The sequence below is a fragment of the Topomyia yanbarensis genome, chromosome 2 (assembly GCF_030247195.1).
Source record: "Topomyia yanbarensis strain Yona2022 chromosome 2, ASM3024719v1, whole genome shotgun sequence".
NCBI classification, from domain to species: Eukaryota; Metazoa; Arthropoda; class Insecta; order Diptera; family Culicidae; genus Topomyia; species Topomyia yanbarensis.
Window position 1 is genome coordinate 117,424,276 of NC_080671.1, and position 12,157 is coordinate 117,436,432.

Here is a 12,157-nt window from a genome sequence, read left to right on the forward strand (position 1 = left end):
ATGTCATTCTAATTAAACACGATACCTGTCGATGTGGGGAAGTATATTTATATTCATTTCAAGCGAATTTTCACAAGTTTAACCCTCCGGCAGCCGCGCTAGTGTACTGAGTGCACGCCGCTCTGAAAAGCTAGCGAAATGGTCTTAGAGCATTAGCCGCTGCTCGTTTAGTGGGCCATATGCGCGACTTCCGGAGGGTTAAAATAAATATCAATAGCGATCTTTAATTTGGAAAAAAAAATGTGTCAGTTTTTCACATGTATTGATAGTGAGTGTTCTTACGACTACAATAATATTATTTTTAAACCTTAGTTATTCTTTTCTGACTTTTAAATGTAAAAAACACTAAATTAAATTCAGCCAACAAACTGACAGTTGTACTTAATGACGCATGTGCAAATACCTCGTTCGCCTTATTGTTAACCGGGACAGTACCCCACACAGCATGATCTGGTACTTTTGCAATCCGCTAGTAGCTTGCAATCCCAAGTTTTATCTGCAAACTATGGCAGATCTGATAAGACAACCTATAAAGTCGCGCAAGTCGCATAGGTTTGGATGTGTTATTGTCCCAAAAGACAACACATTAACCCTTTCATGCCCAACTTTTTTCCAGTGCATGTAGGGTTTCAAAACTATTTTTCCTTGAAAACGGTGGGGTCAGGAAACACGAAAAGCCTATTGTTTCTATGGCAGTGCTAGAAGCTATTCAATTTACCTTGCTCAATACATTTCTCCTACAATAATTACAATAGTCCAATTACGTGGAAAAAGTAGCCAACGACAGTCTAAATTGATAAGTTTTATCAGTTTTCAATAATATGGCACCACAACAAAGATATATGAAAAAAATCATTTTCCGTCGTCTACGTAAACTGTCCCTGGCAGCACTGCTCCATCGGAATCCAATCAGACTAATTTCAATAACTTCAATTCTAGAGCTGATACTTGTAACCGTTAATACTCAAATCAAAGGCAATAATCACATTAATGAGCCTTACTTGTTTTGAGATCAAATCTCGCCATAATCAAAAGTTGTCCACAAACAACATGGGCATGAATAGGTTAAAATATTTTTTCAATAGTTTCGGGCTTAGAAATAGAAAAACGACTGAGATATAAACTCGCAGTAGTACTCTGCATCAGAAAATGCCGTAACCCGCACTTCCTATTATAAATAATGGTTGGATCACACACTGCGAATTAAAATTGCACACGTTTTTTCAGCGAGGCTTAAATAAAAAGGGAACAAAGGTCAAACAAAAAATTTAACTTTGACAGAATGTTCATTTTTTATTCACAAGTGCTATATTTCATATTTTTGTTTGCACTGTGGCAGACAGAGAATGTAGATATATTTCTGTAATGCATCAATGCAGATTGGAATATTTTATTTACTAACAAAATTTCTACGATTTTATTAATAAAATAATAGGTACATTAAAACAGAAATCAGAGTTATAACCATCCTAGAAATATATTTTCACGAACACCCTGTAACTATTTGTACCATTTATACGCAATTCCCCTACAAACAAACTTATAATCTTTACAACTGACAGAATCTTATATCTGTTTAATTATCTCTAATTAATTTTTTAATCTGACGGGTTAGTATTCCAAATTTATGCCGTATTATTTTCTGATTCGCGGCTCAAGGTATATTTTGGAAAAGTAGATAAGCAGAGTAGATATATGTACCGGTGGTTTAGAAGTGTTGAAGCATGTGCCTACAATCGAAAAAAAAATATATTGATCACCGTTGCGTTCGCGATCAATTTCAAAATAATTTGTATTTAGATGATTTTGCGTGAGTTTATGTTTATGTTTATTACCTTCACCAACAAGCCCCTTGGCCCCTTGGTTGCTTAAACTAATTACGTTTTAAAATTGCCAATATTTTCGCTTTTATCGCATTCCGCGTCCGGTTGAAGTCAAAGGCCGTCGCTACACTGTGAAAAATTCGCTGGAGTCCGGTAATAGCGCTCCGGCAACCATAATTGGTTCTCCAGAACGGAGCTTGCAGAAGAGAGTTATTGCGTAGAGCTCGAACGCGGGTTTGAAGATCCAGACGTCCGAGAATTGTAGGGCAATCCACTCTGGCAGAGAGTAAGTACGAGACGAACAGGGCTCGAGCACAGTCCCTTCGAATGCTGAGTGTATCGAGGTGTATTAGCTGGCAACGGTTTCCATAGCTCGGCAGCTGAAGTCTGTTTCGCCATGGAAGATGCCGAAGGGCGAAGCGTATGAACTGGCGTTGGACAGCCTCGATTCTGTTAATCCCGTTCTGGTAGTACGGATTCCAAACAGCAGAGCAATACTTTAACGTTGAGCGGACCAACGCGCACTAAAGCGATTTAAGACAGTACACGTCCCTGAAGTTTTTCGCTATTCGGAAGATGAACCCAAGCTGTCGTGATGCCTTATCCACGATGTATGAAGTATGTGGTTTGAACGTTAGTGCCGAATCCATCATGACTCCGAGATCCTTGATGTGAGAGTGTCTTGGAATGCTTGAGCCGAAGAAATAATAGTTAAACTGAGTCGGATGGCGCTTCCGCGTGAACGAAACGATTGAGCATTTGTTCGGGTTTAAAAACATTCTGTTTAGTTCACACCACGTACTAAACCTGTCCAGTTCCTTCTGAAGAAACTCGGCATCGGTTTCATCCCGCATTTGGTCGGCGTTAAGTCAGACCGGATTAAGTCGCAAAACATCAAAAAATTAGATAATGATAGCACTGGATAAAGAATTTAGTCAGCTACATTCGCCTTTTGCCAGATTTGATTGACAATAAACAAGAATTATGGCAAAATAAATCTCCAATCATAATGTAAAGTATGCGGCGATTCAAACTTTAAACTCGTTTTTCTCGAAATCAATATTTTGTCACTTAGTCCGGTCTGACTTAAAACCAACCATTTGTCGAAAAATTTTCATGTCGTCGGCGAAAGAAAGGCAGGGTCCTTGTAATGTGTTATTGAAGTCATTAAAGTGGAGGAGGAATATTACTGGACCAAGATGCCTTCCTTGTGGGATACCGGATGTAGCGAAGAATGGTGCAGATAGACAGTCCTTAATGCTGATTTGGAGTTGCCTTCCATCGAGGTAGGAACGGAACCAGCACAGAAGTTGTCCATGAATGCCGAGTTTGTCCAGCTTCGCTACTGTGATATCATGGTTGATTTTGTCGAAGGCCGCAGATAGATCCATGTAAATAGCATCGGTTTGCAATCCGTCGGCGAATCCATTCATTACATATGTTGTGAACGAGAGCAGGTTTGTTGTCGCTCGTTTAGGCATAAAACCGTGTTGGTCGTCTATAATGTAGTGTTTGCAGTGAAAGAAAATAGGGACTAAAACAACCAGCTCGAATAGTTTCGATACGGCACTTAAACACGAGATTCCACGATAGTTATCAATGCTCGATTTGTTTCCTTTTTTATGAACTGGAAAGATGTGTGCTGCTTTCCAGCAGGAAGGGAATGTTCCAGTAGTGAGTGATTGATCGAAGGCTCGCCGAAGTGGTTCAAGAAGCCCGCTGATGACCCGGGGAACAAGATGCTTTCAGTTTGGCATTTGCTGCAAGAATGGCACCATTATCGACACAAATTCGGTTAATGATTCGTCCTAGAGAAGGAGTTAAATTGGCGGCGGCAGCGACTTGTTGTGATGGAAAGCGCTCGTTGAAAAAAAAAAACGCTTGAAAATTTGTCGGAGAACTGTTGGCAAATTTCCTTAGTGTCGGTGCCCAAAACTCCATTAAACGACATACAAGATGGCAAACCGGATTCTTTTCGCTGCTCGTTAACATACTTCCAGAACGACTTGGGCTTGGATTTCAGTTGACTATCGACGTTTCGCTGGTGTCTAAAAAAGGCGCGTCTGCTTTGCTGTTTGTATTCGTGGTTGAGTTGAAAGTAGTGATTTCGTAATGCAAGTGTCTTATGCTTCGAGAATTTTTTAAATGCAGCTCGTTTGGCAGATTTTAATTGTCTAAGGACGGTTGATTGCCAGGGAGTATGTTGATCGGTACTAATTGTTCGTTTTGGCACATGGCGGTCGATAAGGTAGTTAAGAATACTAGAAAACGTCATCGCTGCTTCGTTCGCGTCATCATTGTTAATATTTTCGTCCCAGTTTATATCCAACAGCGTGCTAACGATGCTGTCGTAGTCAGCGTTTTTAAAATCGTAGACGATAGAGCTTGAGACGTCTTCAAAGTTCACTCCTAGGTTACCAGCGAACACAAGATGTAGTGGGGGGTGATAACGCACCTGCTTGACTAAAGGAGTCGGTGCAGTGCAGCAGTACGGAACGTAGTCCCGGGCACTTACAAAGTAGAGATCCAATGTACGTCCATTCTCGTTGATGACATTATTAATTTGCCGAAGAGTTGCGCTGCTCAGTAGCGTCTGGCTCAAATGGCACGTTCCCCATGTTGATCGGAGATTTGTGCCTTTATGCGCTGCTGCGTTCGAGCAACCTGATAGCTTTGCTTCATTTTTTATGTCAACAACCTGTATCATAGCTCTACAAACCTTACTAGTGAATGACGAGCGAACAATTTGTGAAGGGATTTTTCCAATGATTACGCCGAGAGCCTCGTTCACGTGAAATTACTTCAAGTTTGGTTTCTTTGTCTTGTCATGGTTCAACACGCAGAAGACTTTCACCCTCTCTCTCTCTCTCTCTCTCTCTCTCTCTCTCTCTCTCTCAAAAAATCATTCGAACAAAAAATATAGTTGAAATTCCACAGAGAATCAATGGAGGATAAGGATTGGGAGTGACAAATCATTGCTTAATTTATAGCGCCTGGAAACCACAAATTGATCAATATCGACGTGGATCGGGCTCGAACGTAGGTCGTAGCAGGAAAGATAAGGAATGTTAGTCTTATGCTTGCTGTCAATACTGCGCACTTCATTAGTGTCACAGGAAGAGGAAACTTGTTAATAAATTTTGTTACGCAATTTGATTACGATGCCAGAACAATTTTCAGATTCTCTAGTGCTATTATTCTGACTACTAGGCAAAGATATACGCATCTTTATTACGAGTAAATAAGAAGAATGATAGGGAATGAATTTACTAATTGGATACAACATATTAACTGTAACGGTTGACACACGGTCTACATACTCAATTCATTTCAGCAATTTCCGAACAGCCGTGTAGTAAGCAAATTGAAAAGCTAATATCTCCGAAAGGTGATATTTGTTTACTGATTTTCAGCGAAGACTACATATTAAGAAACTGATATCTCTCACCTTCTCTTATCCAAACGAGAAGTGACATAGGTTACAGCACCTCTATTGTGTATAGGTAGGAAGCTTAATGTAAAAGTGTATATGTGTGTGTGCATCACTGTGGGAAGTATCACCTTTACCCGCAAGTGGCGTCGCTGTTACTGTCTCCAGATTCTGGACAGAGTTGCTACTTTTATTGATATTATTCGTTTTCAGGAAAATATTTTCCGAATATCAGCTATAAAACGTAATTTTTACTGTGAAACCAGCAAAACATTATTTGCTGAGATCTCAGCCGTTGAGTGCACGGCGAAAAATCTAAAATAACTGAATTTCAACAGAGAAAAATAAGTATGTGTAGGCTGGTTTATCAGCCGACAAATAACGGTGGTATCAATCTTCTATGTAGTAGACACTAGCCCCTCTAAAATATGTGTCCTATCGGTCATTTTGTAGAACTAGTCAAAATCAGTCCTGGCAAATTATAATCTGGGATGATCTTTAAACGATTGGGTCAATAATTCCGTATCATATCAGATAAGAAGTCCCAAGGCCATTTACAACCTACCAACGCCGTCAATAACCATGAGTTATCTTCGTTAGTAAAGAAATTACTCATGTCGTCAAGAAAACATTCTCTGCATTCTTTTAAAGATAATAATAATCAATCCATTTCCCAGAACACTTGAAAATATTTTGATTATGAAATATGATTCAACAATGTTGCTGTGTTAATGTGTGTATTTATTTAGTTTCGTAACTTTTTATTTCGTAGAATACAATGAAATTGTAATGTTTTCCAGTTTTGGAAGTATGTGGTACTTGAGGTTTGCTGTGAAATTTAGACTTTTCCCAAGTCAGATGCAAACAGAGTGATAACCTGTGCCGCAATTTGCTTTGATGTGCCATGGTGTTCAGCAAAACAAAAAACACGGGTTGTTATGATTATTCAACTGCACTTTGTTGGCTGTTTTTGAATTAACATAAGTGTGCCTCAATGTTCCACACATTGTGATAACGTGTGTAATGATTGTGTATTACTGTGGATCGTATTCTTATATCGTGTTCTCGTAGTTGATATAGTTGATAGCATGGCACATTGTTCTAAGCGATCCTTGGCTTTTCCTATAAAGTTTCAGGCGATGGATCATGAAATTTCTTCTTAAGCGGTAACATGTTTACTGGTTGCATTCCAATTTTCATGTGGCGTGAGATGCTATGTTTACTTATGACCTGTGGAAAAATTATCGAGCATTCGACGGTGTCAAGATATTCAAAAATTCAGCAGAAGCAACTAGGAAGAACTAAGAAAATCTTACTTCACCACAAAACGCCAAAAATCTTTGGATAAGATCTATTTACAGCCACGAAAAATGGTCATTTTCGGAAAAAATGCGACAGTAAAGCGGTCATTTGTGTTTATTAAGGTACATATCTAAACTTTACTTCTTGATTTAGAACACGAAAGGTGCGACGAAGGGCACCGACGCACCGCACGAGAGGCGCGACTCCTTACGGGTACTCCGAAATCATTCTCAGTGCGACTAGGATAGTATACCTGTTGATTAAAGAAAGTTAAGAAAAATTGATTTTTTGAAAGTAGTTTATAGAATGCGATCCCCTTAAATTCCTGATTTGGCGTACATTCAATATTGTATTTTGTATCGAGGGGATTTGAATTTTTGAAATTTTATATATCTATTGCAGATCTTTTTCTTGAGTGAGTATTTTTTGAATATTTTCATGACATTTTCATGCTAGATTTCCAAACAATTTTACTTTTTAAAGGAACCATGTAGGTGCCAATTTTTTTAAAATATTCATCTATAAGCAAGACTACCATAAAAAACAATTTAAAAGCAGGGATCTTTGAAAAAAAATGTATAAAGTAATATTGGATGCGTTCTTACAGAGGAAAATCATAAAAATTTCAAAAATTAAGGCAGTTTTGTTTGATGTAAACTACGATTATTATTATAAATTATAAATCGATAAAAATATCAATAATAATTAAATTATCGTACCAGATAAGACATTCCCGATTACCTAACCTCTTTGTACACACGAGTTATCCGTTTACCAATATTAGTCATAGGGTCGACAAAACATTTTATAGATTCTTTTCAATAGATAATAGTCTAGACATATAAATGTACTCGCATGGGCAGTGCAAAGCGAAATAATAGACATTTGTTGTTTTTTTTTATCCTGCTTGTTTCGCAATCAAAATTGATTAACAATGTTTTGTGTAACTTACGCGCCCCTGTTATTGCCGTGGTGTTTTGCTTGTCGTCTCGATTGAATGTCACTGTATCCTTGTACGTTGGCAGCCCGGATCGTTTTGGTCTCTTTGTACTGTCACCCTTCTTCCGGTTACAGAAGAATTTAGATTTCGGTGTTCTCCTGCTCCTGAATTGCTAGCAGTCGTCAGTCGTTCCAGCTTAATTTGAACTTCTTTTCTTGTGGGACAACACGCAGGACTAGAAGTTTACTCAGAAACACGAATAATGTTTTCGTTTTTTGGAGCTAGTGCAAATCAAGCGCTAGCTTAGTTCTGTCACTAAGTTAGAGTCGGATTGTGATGATACAAAGTCGAAACGCAACATCCAAAACTAAATTAGCAACTTCACTAGAAGTCGGGTCAAAAATTTCGAATCGCTTATCAACGATGTTTTCGTCAACGTTACATACGCGCTTGTCTTGCCGAACTTAGTTAGCTTTACATCGTTTTGCATAGAACAAAATATCCGAAAAACTCCATCTATTCACGAGATACTGCTAGCAAAACTAGAAAAACTAGGCTATACCACGAGATTTTGCCACTGATTTCGATCTTATCTTATACACCGCGAGATTGTGCAAATTGGTGACAAAGTGTATGAATCCTTTTGTAATGATTCCGGAGTTCCTCAAGGTAGTATACCAGATCCGCGACTATTTTCATTGTTCGTGAATGATGCGGTCTTTTTCAAAGGAATATGTTTATTAGACTGGTTGAATTTTGACTTGTTTTCAAACCAACACCACCAATAAGGAATCAAATATCGCTGAAGAAGGATTAACAATAGCGACCCGTAAGCACAAACAACAAATAAGAACATCCTACCGTGAGAAACATGAATGCAGTACCGATGACGACATGGACATAAACGAAAACACGAGAGAAGACGGACCGAATGACCCTCAAAGTGCGGCAGACAACGCACCTAATATTTCACCACCAAGGAAGAGGATCTCAACACGCAGCAGTAAGATGCGTCAACAAGACCCGACGAACAGGCTCTAACGATATTTTTTTCTATTTTTACATATTGTAAAAACACGGAAGATCCACGGCTCAGTTGTGCTAACGCATTGAACCGTGTCAAATATATTCGAAATAAAAAAAATTGTGCCATTCCCATTTACACCTTAAATTATGATTCGATAGTCGAACTGAAAAGGAGCCAAAGGGACGCAAAACTGAGACTCTGCCAAGAGCGCTCGAAGATCACGCTACGCGCCCATCGTGCAGTTTTGCACGGCCAAATCAATCAACAAAAACGAATAACGAATCTCTTTCTTAAATACCAAATGTATCAATATATCAAACTTTTTTTCTTGCCCTGTATTCCGAACACACGGGACATAAATCAAATACAAAACGCATAACACAAAACAATGACTGACGTAAGCCGAGTGCGGCACTACGTTGTAATCCATCAAAGTAAACGGAAAAAAACACGCATAATCCGATAAAAACCGCATCGTCGAAGAGACAACTAGGAAGCACGCGCACTTTGAAATTTATTTATCCATCATTATCAATTGATAATCGCTCGTTTTGTTACGTCGACAAGCGCACGCTCTACTATGCGTATGTATCTCTTTACCGCCGCTAACTGGCTGTGGTTGTGATACACACCCGTACCGATAGGCTCACGTTGTTCTATTCTACACGGTTCGCAGAATGTGGGTGCCCAATTTTGGTGTCTTTTTTTGCCGGTTGGGGGCGCCACTGACTGCAGGTAGGCTGTGTGATTTTGTGTGTTCCACCCAGTGAGTGGTACATGCATACGGCAGTTCATTATCGAATGTTTTGGGTGTACCTATCAGCCTGGTCTTATCAGCGATGATGTGGTCTTTCAGATAGTGCCCCGTTGTTCGACGCTTATTAGCAGGGTTTGATTTGTTTACCTAACACTTTGGAGCCTTGGCCGATTGTGATTGAATTCCATTGGTGCGGTTTTGTAATGCTTTAGTACCTATCTGGGTCAGAATGGATATTGGAAGATGTGTTTGAATGACTGAATCTGACAGCAAATTTATAACGTTGCATGTTCGAGTATTTTTTAAATGATGCCAAGGTGAAGTCGCATTATAAGCAGTGACATTGTCTTATCATTTGTGTTTAGTGTGGGGGATTTAGTATAGAAAACTGTAATGTTGAGCTCATGGATGCAAAAGCAGAAGCAAAAGAGCTGTGAATATTCGAGTTTATTCTGAATTTGCCACATTTATTAATCATTTAAAAAATTTTTAAATTTCCCGACCAAGCTGTCGCAAAATTCACAAATCGATTTACTCAATTTATCTCCTTTGTTTACGAGAAAGATTCATCCGAAAATCTTTTAAATTGTGGTCGACCACTAAACTTTACACGTTTGACAGTCGTAGACTAAACATTTTCCGGTCAATTAAATTATTTCACCTGAAGATAAATTTTTTGAAGGGCGTAAAAGTTTTTACATTCAGCTTTTTCTAAAAAAAATCTGTTTTAATCCACCCCGTGGTGCAATTGTGTTGAAAATTTCTCACTTATAGGGGGATTAATATATGAACACACAATATCAAAAGAAAGAACATATAACATCCAATAAATTCTCCGAAGGTGCTATTGACTGAGCCCAAAACGGCTTAATAGTCAATTGCATGTTTTTGGTCTTATTTCTAGATATTGGAAAACGTTTATAATTCGACGTCCGTATTCAATGTTAAATATATCTTTTGATAACAGTTCGATTTCAACAAACTATAACTCGCTCGAAAGGTATTCTTATAAGGTGTCGGAAGCAGAGCTGCAATTTTTCAACAGGTTGATTTGAACATGAAGGAGGAACAAATCTCAAATCATGCCCTACTATGTTCAATTTGTATTTTTTTGTTTGCATCATTCATTCAAACAGGCGAGCTGCTCAATAATTCATTCTCAATTTCATTGACCCTGTGAATATCTCGCCACTGGGGTATTGACTAGGATTTTCAAGCAAAACTACTCTGACTTTAATTATTACTGTTAGTTTAAGCTTGAAAACGCAAAACATAGGGTGATGAGCCTATTAGCACCATGTTTCTATTATCACCCTACCCATTTGAAGCCGTTGGTTAGAGCAGTGTCTGCCATCTTTGTTCAACGCATTGAGTCAAATGGTAGCGCAACAATAGGGGCACTCGATTCAAGTTTTCATTGTGCCCAAACACGAGAATTTTACTGTTTTCAACGCATTTGTGTTATTATATTGGTTCTTAACAACGAAGCAAAGCGGTTCATGGTAATTTTTACGCATTCCATTGATTGTATGGCAAGAAATTACCGAATTAGTGAGGCACCTTGCTTAGTATGGTGAAAATAGGCTCATCACCCTATCAATATTTAATCTAAACTGGCCTCTACAGAGTAGATGACAACTTTGGTTGGTGAATGAAAAAGCATCAATTTGAAATGAAGACGCACAGTTTAGCCATGAACATCCCGCCAACTTGAAAGTGGATGATTAAGGGAGGCTTTGAATTTGAATCAGGGTTGGGGTGAATTGAACTGATTGAAAATGAAATTTTTCAAATTTTTCCAAAGTAAGAAAAACAAGATGAAGCCTTCGGAAATGCTAAAGAATTTGTTTTCGCGAACATCTTTACTGAAGACCAAATGACCTCTTAAAAACTTTTTTAGCATTGCCTTTTAAATATCATAGATATATTTTCAGCATATTTCAAGAAATTATTTGTCTTGTCAAGATACGCATCTTTCCAGAGAAGACCATTGGTGTATCTCTAGCGAGTTTAAAGATATTGGGTAGTTTTTTTTCAAATTACACATTTTGATCAAATTGTTCACAACTCCCTACCGTCTCCTATTTGCAAGTAGGTTGATAAATATATCTCAATTTCAGGGGGATTAATCATGTAAATCAATTTTACCATTAACATGGCAATAATATATACCTACTGTTGTGTAATCAAATACGGTTTACTTTCAAAACTACTATAATCATGTTAATATTATTTAACCGTGAATGTGCATTATAAATGTACGCCATGTCGTGAAAATATAATTCTTTTAGCATACATCCAAATAAATACAAGTTTTGTTGGATGTTCTAAACGGTTTTCTCATTTTGCGTTTATTAATAGTTTCATTTGACATTAAAGGGAATAAGGATTTCTGTTTCTGCAATTTACCATCGTTAAGTGTAATAATAATAAATTATGACTAAGATTACGCCTCTAAAGTAGAATTCTCATTTTTTATTATTTTCTTCTTCATCCTCTACGAAAATGTTAATGCTTATCTATATTACATTATCTATATCTGCAATCTGCACCAGAACCAGCAACGTTTATATTTATCTGTGTATTACAGATTTTGATTTCAGGCGGTTCCATATCTGACAGAAGCTATTGGATGAAAACACATTTAATTATATTTTTTCGATGGCTAAGTAGACGGGCACAACTAGAATTAAATGGCTTCCCTAAGTATAGTGCAAAAGACGAATTTCGCGCCAAATCCTATTCAGAGTTGGCAGCACCCTCTCAGATTCTAATGAAACTTTCTGTACTTTGTCACAAAAAGCCACTTTGCAAATTTTGTTTTTCCAAAAATGATCTAGACTGTCTTTTGAAAAGGGCTAAACTTTTTTAACCATTT